Below are 14,808 nucleotides of genomic sequence, written 5' to 3'. Positions count from 1 at the left end.
TTTCCAAGTAAGCAGGTTCATAGGTAACAGGATAGGGGAAGCAACCATATGATTCTTTAGCCCCTAAATTCATTGGCATTGAACTCTTCTTTCTTATATTTTCTTATCAATTTATATTTATATATATATTCCCGTTTTGGACATTACAGCTTCCCCTCACCTCTACAACTTGTGAAATTGGCAACAGGTCTGGAGCTTATATGCTTCCTTCCCTATCTGCTTTGCTCACGGCATCTCTCCAATTGTTCATAATGGGAAATTGAACACCCTGGCATGGGAGAACCTGCGTTAAAATGAAGCCTCTCTCAGTTAGGGTGCTCAGTTCTACAAAGTTTTGCTAATGGTTTTAATGTCCAAGATCAGGGGAAATCAGCTTGATACTTCTGATTTTTGTTTGGTTTTTTTCAATAGCGCTATCCTATCCTTGCCCCTCTGCTCCACCAATGAAGTGGCACCAGAATGGTAGTACCGCATCCTATGGTGGGGGTAGAGTTGTGGAGGTCTCTTCTGAGTAAGGGAACAATCATTCCCTTACCGGAGATAAGCCTCTGTAGCATTAGCAGGGGGTTCTTCTTGGACTTGCACTAGCTAAATAGCTGGTGCAGGTCCACATGGACCTGTGCCACAGGATTGGGTCTGGAATGGGTGTGATTGGGTGGAATGGATTCAGCTGCCACCAAGCCCACCCACTTCCTGGACCCGCCCTCCCTCCACCCTGTTCCAGCCTCCCCCTACCTTACCTTTGGCAGCTGGAATCTGGAGATCTGCTTGTGCCAGCGGGAAAGTGCAGGCCTTCCTGCCGGTGCTCCCTGACTAGCATGCTGTTGAGTAACCTTTTACAATTGGTGTTGACTGCTTTATGGCAGTCAGTGCTAGCAGAAGATGCTGGACAAGATTGGTCCATAAATATAGGATTGAGCTTGTAGTCTGCGAGCCCCTTTAGGGGCATGGAGTCATGCTTTGCTTTTTTGCCTTGCAAAGTGCTTTGCGAACTTTTTTGTTGAAAAAGCAGGGGATAAATATTTTTAATGATGATGATAATGCACACAGCATATCCTTAGCTGCAAACTAAGCTGCAAATCCATTACGGGGTACAAGCCATGATGTGTATGCGCAACCTCCTGATTTTAGAAATGGGTTATGTCAGAATGCCAGATGCAAGGGAGGGCACCAGGATGAGGTCTCTTGTTATCTGGTGTGCTCCCTGGGGCATTTGGTGGGCCGCTGTGAGATACAGGAAGCTGGACTAGACGGGCCTATGGCCTGATCCAGTGGGGCTGTTCTTATGTTCTTAAACTGAACCCGCTTCTTTCCAATTACAGTGTCAGGCATGCATAACTGTGGGTCAAGTGCTGACTCATCCATCTGTCTCTCCCTCACCCTTGCATGAAGGGAGCTGTCTGTCTTTTTTATTTTCCAGAGCACTGCATAAATGGTCATGCATCTATCTGTCCATGGATGAATTTATTACTGTAGAGGGCCAATCAGCACATTGCACAGCCAGCCTCTTCTGCTTCACAAGTGTAGAACTGTATTTTTTTTTATCCTGGTAAAGAGGATATAGCCTCAGACAGAGCACAGTGAGAGTGCTTCCTAGGGAGCCTAACAGCCTTAAAAACAGTACTTCTGCTAACTTCATCCAAATGATAATTTAAATTCTGCAGCAAGAACAACTGAATTGTGTAGACTGTATATATTATGGAAATTCATGTTTACATGTGACACATACTTTTTTCCATTCCTGCTTTCCTAAGCAGATACGAGAGATGAGGATCCACGCAGCATGCTTTGGTGAAACTCCTCTCCACTGCAGTTTCATTTAGCACATGTATAGCCAAGGCACCTGCAGACTTCGGGTGCAATCCTATGCACACTTTCCTGGGAGTAAACCCCATTGACTAGAATGCTTACTTCTGAGTAGATGTGCCTAAGACTGGGCTGTTACAAGCTGGCTTTTGGGAATAGGCTGTAGCACAGAGTCAGTGCAGTATGCTTTATACGCAGGAAGTCCTAGATTCAGTCCTTGGTATCTCTTGATCATGTTATAAAATACCCTGCCAGTCTGTGTAGAAAAGTGGACTGGACTTGGCATAAGGCCCAGTGGCTTTACTTGGGTTTGCATCATCCGGTGTGGGAGGCCAGCGTGTCACTCCCATAATGGACCTCCTCCCATGGGCAGTGGGCATGATGATGCACCATCACCCTGCCCCCACTGGTTTTTTGGCTATAACTTTTGATAGACTAGAGATATTTCAATGTCGTTTGTTTCATTGCATTCTGCATGAGATCACACATCAAATGATATATAGCATGATGGCATTATTCAAAAATACCAAGATTTTTAAAATTTTGGCCAGTAGTGATGTAACCCAACCCCCCCCAAAGCATGTCACCTGGTGCAGCCTGCACCCCTAGTGACACCACTGATAAGGCTGTTTCATAGGGTCTTGGAGGTTCCTTTTCTGAACTCAATACCATATGGCAGAAGTTTTCCAAATGCAGAATTGTATACCCAGTGCAGGTCTGCATGGGATGCACACAGCCCTTGTAAAAAATACCTTAGCTACAGAACAAAAAAGGGTATAAATAAATGCAAGGCCACTCCTCAGACTGCCACAATGGTAATGTTAACTTTCTGTGTTTAAATATGGCGTTAGTTTTGAACGGATAAAATTAACATGTAAAGTTAAACGACAGAACACAAGACTGATATAGGGAAGAAGCTGTAACTTGGTTTACTTGGGAACATTTACTGCAAGCTACTTCTTTCCCCCATCACAATAATTACTCAGACGCAGAAAGGTGATAAAAGAAGACACACAAGCAAAGACAGACAAAGTGAACTTAATGCTTTTTGTGTACCTCTTTTTCTGATGGATGTTCTTGCCCATCTCTTCCCTTTTCATGCATGGAGAAAGCTCTTCTCCCATAGTTTTTGGGAGGGTGGATATACAATGCCAAAATATATTTCTTGCCCATAGCAATTGGATGCTGCGTTTGCTAGCTAATGACATTAAAGCACCGTGTGTGTGTGTGTATCTTTTTGGATGGCTGGGGGAATTGAAGATGGAGAGGAAAAGGATTGAAGCCATGAAGGGTTTTGTGAAACTGAAGATATAATTCATGTTATTGCCTTGCAAAGCCAGAACAGCCCACTAAAAGAAATCCTGGACACAGTGGCAGCAGAAACCGAAATAGCTTCTTCTGTAACTGAGCTTTGGTTGATGAACCAGAAAACCTGTATCTCTTGCAAAGGGAACAAAGCAGCGACTGCCAGAGTGTCTGGAGCCAATATTCAATTTTGTGTGGTTAAGTTTCACCTTTTCAATTATTTTGGAGATCCGTTGGGGATGAACTTTAGTACAGGCTATTAGTCCAGCTGAGCTGCTGAATTTTTACCAAGAAAAAAGGAGAGCAAAAGGAGGGTGAGCAATCCAAACGTTGGCTGTGAATGTCTGCTAGGACAGCATGCAATTGGCACTGGCACAACACCAGTCATAGAAATCCGACTCGGGATACACTGTTACAGTTCAGAAGCTGTCTGAATCTGCAGAATGGGGCACAACTATCTTTCTCTGTTCCTGCCATGGACCCACACTAGAAAATCTTTTATGGTATCTGCACTTCCTTCATCTAAGGAGCCTAGGGCAGTATTTAATGGACCGTTTTCCATTTTTCCCACCGTTTTCCCACCGTTTTCCACCCTAAGTCATCCTCACAACAACTCTGTGAAGAAAGTTACCTGAGAGCTAGCAGCTGGCCTAAACTCATCCAAGTAGCTTTATGACTTAAAATGTAAGCATGTGCTGGTCTGATGTGCTAGCCACTACACAACATGGTCTCCCTGTTGCGCAGTTGTTCTGGTTTTCATGATTAGGTGGCAGCCTTTTGATCACATGTTGCTTAGTACAAGTTCTGAAAGCCCCGCTTCCTGCTTGAGAAAGGGCGTTCAGGAGCCAGTGCAGTAGAGGTGTCAGTGTCTTCTCTTGTGCTGCTTCCAAGAACCACAGCTGTACCCACACTAGGAGTACACAAGGATGACACCTAGTTCTATGGTTGTGTTTCCATCAGGGTGACCCATGGAAATCCAGCTGTGGCATTTTGAAGTCTGTACTGCTGGGCACTGAGAAGATAATATTAGTGATAGCTATATCACTATTGAAAGAAGGCTGTAGCAAATGCTTGTTATTTTATACAGGCCTGTTAAAAAAAAACCAAAAAAAACTTGTACATAGTCCTGTCCAAAATAAAATCAAAATTATATATAAAACCATAAAAGTAGGCCAAGGAAACCTAATTTCTGTGACCAGTATTAATTATGCAAATTGGCAAATAGATTTGCATATCTTGCATAATTTATTTTTGCTTATTTTGCATAATTTATGTATGTTCATTTTGCATAATTAAATGTTCTTGTGCTAGTCACGAGAAACAAAGAGCTAATATGTGAGGCACTGACATCTTGCTCTCGGATCAGTGGAAATCTCTTCAGCTACTCAGATTTCACTTGGTACTGGCTGCCTGCTTTCATGCCAATCTTGGCCATCATAAGGACTAGAAACTTGTTCTTAAGTAATTTGCTAAATTCTCAAGATGCTGAATTCTTTATCCAGTACCTATTTTTGTGCATCTAGAGTATGGACCTGGACTATAGGAAGTGTTACTTGTGTATCATATACATATATATGATGTCCTTATGGTGTCATATGTGTCCTTTTTATTATTATTATTTTCCTACAAGCTCATTGCTCATTGAACAAACAGCTGAAACTGAGAAAAGTAACCTGAAGTGATGCCAAGGCTGAGCTGAGATTATAACCCATGAAACTATAATTGGAAAGAATGATATGCTGCAATACTGTAGTAGCACAGGGCCGGCTTTTAGGCAGTTGGGGCAATTTTGCCCAATTGGGCCCCATGCATGGTGGAGGCCTGCCCTTCTGCCCACTGCTGCTCCCAATTAGCCCGAAATTGGTGCCATGCAGGCAGCAGCTTGCATACCTTGCTCTTTCCCCACCCTCGCAGCTCCCAGTGCTGCATTCTCCTCTGTCTCACTCCAGAGTGGGCTGCTGCAGGCAGGGCAGCGACGGGCAAGAGTCAGGGAATGCTATGGGCTGGGTGCACACTGTATCACGAAAGGTACAGGAGTCCTATCCACCTACACGGACGTAACAGATTTTTTTTTCTTGGTCTGGCTCCATTCAAGCTAAGAGCTAAAAAAATTAGTAGAAGGGGCCCTGCAAAGAGGCCAGCCCTGAATCCTACATATAGAGCAATTGCTTAAATCCCACTGGAAATGGTCTTTAAGCTTCCTAACTGTGAAAAGTTGCAGTCACAGTCTTTGTTTGCTTCCTGGAAATGTTTAGAATGGTTGGCAACCTTCAGTCTCGAAAGACTATGGTATAAGCCTACAGCACCCGGTATTCCCAGGTGGTCTCCCATCCAAGTACTAACCAGGCCTGACCCTGCTTAGCTTCTGAGATCAGACGAGATCAGGCATGTGCAGGGTATGGAAACGTCATTTATCTTAGCTTAATGACACAATGTGGGTATAGTCGCTGTTTGTACCCCATGCTGAAAGGCACCTGTCCTTTCAGTAGTTGCCAGGAGGGGAATCACTTAGGAAGCATGTATGTGAGCATTTTTGTAACTATAGTACCACAATTTGGCTGGAATTTTGGGCATGGTCCTGCTGCTTCTGTCAGGGAGTGAGGAAATTCTTGCAAGAGAAACCAGGAACCTGACTATGTGCAGGACTTCAGTCCTAGCGGTTCCTGTCAGGCCTTGACTGAAAGATGGTTTTCACAATTACGAAGTTCCCAGTTCCCAAGAGACAGAGCAGCTGTGAAAATAATCCCTGCTTCTGAAGATATTGTGCTCACCGTCAATGCAATTTGTGACATTGGCAACAAAGAGAGCAATACAACATTTGAGCATCTGGAAAGTCTTTTGTGGCGAAGAGGAGACGCTCAAGATCTTTTTAATTATCCCCATTTGCTATTTATTAATGATCCTTTCATTTTGTGCACATACTTTTGCTGAGGTAGCATTCATGCTAGCTTCTCATTTGATATGTTTCATAATATCGTTCACCTAACAGCCAAGTTTCCCACTCTTTTGCTGTTGTCCCTCAAAACTCACTTTCTCCACTGCTTGAAAAAAAAGAGAAGAAAAAAAGAAAATCTGTTAAGATATTTAAATTCTTCCTCACCCATGATTTCCTCACACACACTGTTATTTCCACATTGATTTGCAGTGTTAACGCAGAGATGCTTGCCTCTGGCTCTCCTTCTTAGTGAGAGCCAAGAAACACTGACTAGGATATTCACTCCGATCTCCTAGCAGGATTTGGAACTTTTTAGAATGGCTGTTGTAAATGAAAAAAACTTGGAGTGCTGTAATGTACTAATTGGCCTCCCCTATTAAGGACTGAAATAGCACAAGCTCTCCATGGCAAAACAAGTTGTCATGGCTTAAGGAGATGTTGCTTAAGCTACCATGAACCCTAGAGGGAAAGAAGCACCATTCAGATGCCACTGAAATGAATTATCGGGCTCCCACTGACTTCAGGCTCATGATGTGACTGGTGCAACAATTATTCATCGTACATAGTTTTGTCCTCAACCAGTACTTAGTTATTTTAAAACTTATTCACCACCCTGCTGCTAAAAAAAAGCTCACAGACCGGGGGACATTAATTAATAAATAGTCAAAACACAGGCCTAAAACTTCACTAAAAAGCAGTCAAAACACAACACTAGATTTAAAAAAAGAGCAATAACAGTTCTTTAAAGCCTGGTGATACAAATTCTTTTCTCTTTGTGCTGCAATCTTATGCATGTTAACCTGGGAGTAAGTCCAACTGAACTCAATGGAACTTACATCTGAGTAGACACACATATGACTGTGCTGTTACTTGACTGGCTGGCTGGGGCAGGGCAGCAATCAACTTCAGCAAGTCCTCACTTAAAAGTTGTTTCATTATAAGTTTTGTTTTAAAGTTGATGAGAAAGACAAAAACAAAACAAAAACCTGATTCCCAGCCAGGGCCACTGTCTGCGTAAAGTTTGCACCTTCTTCCTGTGTACGTGTGGGTTTTATCCAGCTTGGAAAGCTCACATTTATTTCGGTGTTTAATATTAGAAGTGTTTTTGGTCTTTGTTTCGTGACCAGAAATATGCTGTACTGTAGAAACTTAACTTTTGCTTACGTATATCAATTAGCCCACAGTAAAATTGGTTTCATTATAAGTCATTTTGCTTAAAGTTACAGTTTTCAAGAACCTATTGACAACTTTAAGTGAGAACTTGCTGTACTGGCTTGCAATTTGTAGCCATTTGGGCAAAACTGACACTATGAGAAATGTTCTGCCTGTTTCATTGATGTCCATTTCTTTTTAAATTTTGTGACTATCTGCACCAGCAGGGATGAACATAATGCTCTTTTGAACAAAGCCTGGAATTGAGGCTGGCTCTCCAGGTGTAACTGAAGCTACATAGGTGAACTGGGGTTTGCTTCTTTTTCTGTGTAACCAGAAGAGGTGGTGCATGTCTGAGGGGACTGATCACGGGTTGGAAGGCTTACAGAGGGGTAAGGAAAAATGTTTTCCCTTCCCTGATCATCCTTCCCCCACCATAGCAGGCAGCACAACCTGTTTTGGCATGGCTGCACGCCAGGGCAGGGAAAAGAGCAGGGCTGGGCCCTTAGTCTTTGCAATGTGTTGCTAGTGTATGGAATTTAAGTGACCGTTCCCTTTCCCAGATTGCTGTTTTGAACTCTTATCCGTGCCTTGCTTCCTTATGCACCTGCCTCCCTGTTTGCTGCTGTTCCTCTCTGTTTGAGATTTGCTTCTGATCCACTTGGGCTGACACCTAGCTTTCCCAAAAGTGACTAGCTGGTGCCCAGTGGTGTAGTTAATGAACGTGTAGCCCAGTGCGGAGTGCAAAATGAAGCCCCAGAAGTGAAGTCACTTCCAGATGTGATGTCACATCCATACTTTAAAAATATTTCTTTTTAAACGAATGAAAAACAGGCCAATGGCATAGCTAAGGTTTTGTAGCGCCCTCCACAACAAAATGAAATTAAGGGCATAATCCTAACCCCTAATGTCAGTACTTTCCAGCACTGGCATAGCATTGCCAGTGGGACATATGTTGCATCCAGCAGTTGGGTGTCACTCATGGAGGCCTCCTCAAAGTAAGGGAATGTTTGTTCCCTTACCTTCGTGGTTCTCAAACTTTTCTGGCCCATGGCTCCCCTGATCCTTGTGGCCATTGGCCATGGCTCCCCATTACAACACCTCACCTCAGTTACCCCCAAAATGGGGATGAAGGTGTTATAATTATACACTAGAAACAAACAAACAAAAAAAAAACCTGCCAGCACTCTGAGGCTGTAATCCTGACCACACTTACCTGAGAGCAAGCCCCATTGAACAAATTAGGACTTACTTCTGAGTAGACCTGGTTAGGCTTGTGCCCTGAGTTTGTTAGCAGCACACCTGGAGGGTTTTGGAAAGGGAGGGTGGAAGTGATGAATTTGGTGGAGGAGGGGAAGACTTTGTTTTGTGTGTATCTGCTAATTGTAAACTGATGCAAACTGAGACCCAGAGGTTGTTTGGCTGCAATCCTAACCTCACTTTCCTGGGAGTAAGTCCCACTGAACACAATAGGACTTACTTCTGAGTAGAGCTGGTTAGGATTGTGCCTTTTATCTTACAATAGCAGCCAACAGAGTACCCCTCACCCCAAAGGAGGCAGGAGGAAAAAGGGGGATGGCTGAAAAGGAATGGGTATTTTTATTTTTTAATCAATTTTTGGAGACAAAGCCATCAAGAGTGGTTTTTTTTTTCTTTTTGAAGGGGGAGGAAAAAGAGAAAGGTAAAGATCCTTGGTTAAGCTGACACAGACCCCAAGCCTATGTAGGTCTACTCAGAAGTAAGTCCCATTTGAGTCAATGATTTGACTCCCAGGAAAGTGTGACTAGGATTGCAGCCACACAGAGCAAGATTACAACTCACCCCCAAAGCAGATGGGATCATGCTCATAGACATACAGCCCAACATGCAGATGCCACCCCTATTCCCCCCAGGCATGCAGGCTGTGGCATTTGGACACACACCCTCCACTAGGAGCAGGCTGGCTCCTTCCTTCCCAAGCAGAGGAAAGCGCTGCACACCTCCCAGCTTCTCCCATTCAGCCTTCTCTCTGCACCTCCCAGCCAACCTTGGCCATAACCTTTTTTTAAATCTATTTTTTATTTTATTATATTAACTTTTGATAGAATACAGACATTCCAATGTGATTTGTTTCATTGCATTCAGCATTAAATTGCTTTCAAATGATATATAACATTATAGTATTATTTGTACATACCAAGGTTTTCACAGTTTTGGCCACTAATATCAAGTTCAGCTTGTTGCCCCTCTAAAGCTTGTTGCCCTGTGCAACTGCTACCCACTGTACCTCCTTAGCTATGCCACTGCTGGTGCCTGACACTTACCAAGCCCCGGAGGATACAGAATATGCTATTAATTTGTGCAGATGTGAGTACATAGGTTGTTAAAGAAAATAAAAGAAGCAGAAGTTCCTAGAATGTCAAATATTTAGGATGTATGGGCAAAATGAGGTGACCCATCTTTATACATCTATCCCCACCATACAGAAGACATATAGAGCTAGTTCCTGCTGCACCATTGTGTAGTGAGACACAGCAATGAACTTTGGACTTGCCCTTTGAATAGAGTAAAAGAGATTAAAAGAGGGGGAAAACCTCAAATGTGCGCAGAGAGAGCAATGTATTCATGTATATTCAAGATCGCTCTAGCTGTGTCTAAGATAGTGTTAGTTGCCCCAAAGAAGAGTTCTATGATCTAGAACAGGGGTCTCCAAACCCGAGCCCGGAGGCCGGATGCGGCCTGTGGCCAGCCTCTATCTGGCCTGCAGCCAGCCTCTGGCCCCCTGAGAGCCTCTTGCCCAGTTGAACAAACACAACCAGAGTTGTGCTTGTGGGATGAGGGAATAGGTGTCCATTTAAGTTTGTGCTTTATTTCTTGGGCTGTGTTGGTGCTTGGACAAAATCCTGGGCATTTGAGCCCATTCATTCATCTAAGTTCCACCTCTAATGTATTTATTTAAATTTTATATTTAATTTTTTTCCAGCCCTCAACACTGTGCCAGATATTTGATGCGGCACCTTTGGTCGAAAAGTTTAGAGACGCCTGATCTAGAACACATTGGGACTTAATTGGGACATTGCACCTTTCACTGCACCTCTCCTTTCTCTTTTGAGTTTGTACTGGTGTGGCATCTTCCATGATTGCCTTCCAAAGTATAGGACTATGTAAGGATAATTCTTACACAACTAGGTGTTATGCCTATGACCTGTTCTTATGATTCCCTCCTTCCCCAAAGGGAGAAGCTGAACCATATCAGTGGGATCCTACAAAGACCACTGAAGGCAGGGCATAAGCATTGTTAACTTTTAAGACACTATCCTAGTATAATAATATATCATTTCAGTATGGTTTAGAGCAGGGATGTCAAACTCGTTTCATACTGAGGGCCGAATAGCATTCATGATGCCTGCTGAGGGCCGGAAGTGATGCCATTAGGGAGAAAGTGATGTCATTAAACAGGCTATAACCAAAAACAAGCACTTTTCTCACTTAGGAACTCATTAGCTGTAAACAACAGAAGAGAAAATATGCAAATCTTGATTGTATTTCGAGATATGGGAGAGCCCAATTTTCATGTGGACTGCACTTTCAGCAGTAACACCTCAGCACTGCTCAGCAGCTGAGAGCCTGAGGGCCGGATAAAAAGCTTCCGTGGGCCGCATTAGGCCCCTGGGTCTTCTGTTTGACATCCCTGGTTTAGAGACCCAGGATACTATGTCTGTTCGGGTTTGTCCTTTTCCAATGAACTGGTTCCAAGAGGAAAATCAGCATTAGACTAATTAATCCCAATGAATCACTTCCCTTGTCTTAATTTATCTTTTGGCAGCTTTGTCGCACTTCCAACTAGCTAGTGTCTGACTCTTTTCCTAGCACTGGCACCCACTCGCTTTTCAGTCAATTGTTGAATTTTTGTGCATGCCTGGGCACCACAAAATTTGAAGGCAACCAAGTCCATGTCTTCTCCTGGCCTGTCCATCTCTTTCCCCCACTCCTCTCAAGACTGGAAAAGACTGGAAGAGCAATCTCATCCCAATATAGACTTGCCTGTACAAGATTGCTAAACCTTAAATAAATATTATTATTCGGTTTTACAGACCTTTATACTATTTTCACATTGACAGCCCAATCCTATCCCCCCCCACCAGTGTACATAATGCAGTTTCACTGCCAGAGCATGTGCTGGATGCTATGGTGTGGGGCGGGGGATGGGTACCAGGCAGTATGAGTAAGGTAAGAAAAATTATTTACTTAGCTTACTGTAGGCCACATAGCTACCAATAGGTCTCCTTGGACCAATGCCAACTCTTTTGCTAGCGTAACTCCAAGGAGAATCCTAAGTGGGTCTGGGCTAGGAAGGGGGGGATAGAATCTTGGTATGTGCTGTTCCTCAGAGGTCCTACCCCTCTTGCCCTTTCCCTGCCCCAGCCCTCCACCAAAATGCCTTCTTGCCACCTTGCCTGCTGTGGTACCCCAGAGCTGCTGGCGTGTGTGCTGGGTCTCTAAGGGCGATGTCCAGAGGCACCCTTGGGCCAGTGCAAGTCCCTTGCACCAGCCCAGGACGGTCCTCAATGGTCAGCAAGGCCGGCGGGTAGAGGTGCGCTGGCCTGTGGAAGCTGACACAAACCTCTGTGCCAACGGAGGCACTGAGCCTTGCATCAGCCCAGCTGGGCTGTGGCAAGGCTCTGGGGTGGGTGGGGGGGAGGCGGGAAGGAGGCAGGAGAGAGGTGCTCCAGGGTGGGGGAGGGCAGGTGGACAGTGAGTGGCCCCAAGGGCAGGCAGGTGGGGAGCAAGAGGCGGAGCAGGGATCCAACAGTTATGCCAGATCCCAACCCCTGTCCCCGGGGAGTTCAGAGCGGCTTCAAGCCGCTCCACTCTTCTTGGACTTGTGCACAGAATAGGATCACACCCTAACCGTGTCAGCGGTCCCACTGTGACAGCGGTACATCTTTTGTGGTGCTTAGGAGGAGGAGTTATGGCAGCGGGTCACATGCTCTGCTACTGCAGGCCCTCCATAGGAATGGGGTGGAAGCCGTTCATCCATTGTCACATAGAAACAGGAAGTAGTATCTTGTGAGGTTCACTCTGTTCTTGACCTTCACAACATCCATTCTATTTCCCAACTAAAGCATGTTTCTGCAGAAAAAGAAAGAACCACTTAAAAATGAACCTGAAAGGAGATTTGTGTGCAAAATTCTGAAGTTCATTAAGCTGATGAAAATTTGTGCACCTTTCAGAACTTCTCAGCAGCAGCTAGAAGCAAGGACATTAATCGAAGCAGCAGAATACTGTGGTTTGAAAGGTCACAGTTGCCACAAACTTCCACCATTAGGTGACATAAGGAATAGGCTGTGACAACAACAAGAAGTTTTTTAATCTATCTGGTCTCAAGTTCTTCGAAAACCGTATCGATAATAAGCAATTTTAACTGCCGGTATAGATTTATTCTAGGTGGTCATTAAAAATGTTCCCATGTCTCCAGTTTGAGGGTCATAAAAGTGTATTGAATAAAATCCCACATTACATTATGTTTACAGTTTGGTTGCCCCAAACTTTGTCCTGTTTCTTCCCTTTCCTTTTTTAGTAATTAAGGTGGCATGGACAGTGTGTACCAAATTCCAGTTCTCTTTTAGAAGTAGGCTACCTCCAAATGCCAGATGCAAGAGAGTGGCAACAGGATGCAGGTATCTTATCTTGTGTGTTCCCTGAGGCAGGTGGGCCAGTGTGAGATGAAGGATGCTGGACTAGATGGCCTTATTCAGCAGGGCTCTATTGTTATTAACAGTATTTATATGTTGCTTTTTAAATGAAAAGTTCACAGAGTGGTTTACAGAGAATAATGAAACAACTAATGGCTCCCTGTCCCCAAAGGGTTCACAGTCTGAAAAGATGCAAAAGAACACCAGCAGACAGTCACTAGAAAAGACACTGCTGGGGTGAGGAGGGCCAGTTACTGTCCCCGTGGAGCACCCACTTGAAAAAGTGCCTCTTACCCAATTAGCAGGGGTAATTGCCATAACCATTTTGATACTCCTTTGAGGGATCCAGTGGGGACCAAACTTCTTTATAATACAAGCAAATCTTGCATTCTGGAAGCATGGATACACATTCCTGGATACTTCAGAAATCCCCATAAGGCTGTTACACATGTATTAAGGAGTAATGGAAGCCCCAGTATATGGTTTTGCTTGCTCCGTGCCCTGTATGATTAGGAGAACATGTTTCTTGGCTATAAAAATGTTCCATTTTCAGTTTGTAAGGCACGTGATGGGCAGTCCAATCCTAACCAACCTGTGCCGCAATGCAGCAGGCCTCCGCTGTATCCAGGGTGGATGGAGAGACTGCTGGAGGTCTCCCTGAGGGAAGGGGACTTTCATGCCCTTCCCCTGGGGTAAGCCCCAGCAGTCACTATGGGGAAACTTGGGTTTGCAGCAGCAAAATTGCTGATGCAAGTTTGAGCAGCCCCGTATCAGGCAGTTGAGACCTCCAACGGCCTCTATTCCTACCATGGATACTCTATTCCTGCACAGGAATCTTAATAGGATTGTGCCATAAGGTCCCAAAACAGATCAGGTCTTGCAATATGTAGGAGAAAATATAGTGAACACATTATTTTAAAAAATCATGAAGCTAGGTCATTGAATATATAAAATTATAACTATGATGTTGTGGTCTGGCAATGAGCTTCCATAGATGAATAAGAACTTGGTTATCCAGTATCTTTTTGGAAATAAATTTAGGTATTATTTAATGATCAGCATTTTTGGGAGGAAATAATATTGGTTTTTCAGAACTTTAAGTGCTCTCATCAGCTGCTGTCACTGTCTGAAGGATCAATTTTATGCAATGTTGCCAGCCAACCTGTTTCCTAATGACTAATCCATGCAAGATTTACATTTTTAACTGATTTTTATAATGGTCTAGTTTTCTTTAAGCATTTACTTATCATGTGCTCTTTGTGATGAAAAACAATTGCACTGAACCTGAATGGTTTTTCTTAAAAGAAAAAAAGGAAAATTAAAAAAGTTCAACCAGAGTATGGTTTCCAACTGACCAGATTGAAAAGAAACCCAACCTGTTCCTATGCCTTTAACAGCAGTTTGATCTGCAGCTTTAAGCAGGGAAAGTTTTTCATGGCACAGACATAAACATTTCCCCCTGCTAATTGCTGCTTTAGAGATACAGAAGCAGAAGCCAGTAAAAAATATTGGCAACCCTTCCACAGACTTCTTAAAATAGTGTTGTTAAATCTGCAACTTTAACACAAGATTTGTTGTATTTCTTCTGGAAAATACTGGGACTAACTGTTCAAATTTTCTTCATCTAAGCTCTCTGCAAGAAATATCTCCCCAGATTTGCCCTGGAGTTTGTTGGCTATTCAAGTCTTCATGGTGACACATTCCCTGACACACCCCTAGGTGCCCCCCTCACCTCCAGGGTCCAAAATCATAGTGATTTATTATCACTCTTCCCACACTCACCTCTTCGTTACTCTTCGTTACTCACCTCTGTAAAGAAGTGCAGAACATGGGGACAAGAGGAGAGCATGAACAGAAGGGAGTGGGGGTGACTAACTGGTTCACGTATATATCCTCTTTTCCCTTGATTCAGTGAATGCAGAGAGATAACGTCTG

The 14,808-nt window shown here is 43.8% G+C and overlaps 1 pseudogene; it reads right to left on the bottom strand.

Moving 5' to 3' along the window:
* Positions 1–5,405: 5,405 nt before the first annotated feature.
* On the bottom strand, positions 5,406–5,523 carry LOC136637358 (5S ribosomal RNA; annotated as a pseudogene).
* Positions 5,524–14,808: the final 9,285 nt, after the last annotated feature.

This window comes from Tiliqua scincoides, chromosome 1 (assembly GCF_035046505.1).
Source record: "Tiliqua scincoides isolate rTilSci1 chromosome 1, rTilSci1.hap2, whole genome shotgun sequence".
Classification (NCBI taxonomy): Eukaryota; Metazoa; Chordata; class Lepidosauria; order Squamata; family Scincidae; genus Tiliqua; species Tiliqua scincoides.
The sequence above is the reverse complement of the archived record's forward strand: the minus strand, read 5'-3'. Positions and strand labels throughout refer to the sequence as shown.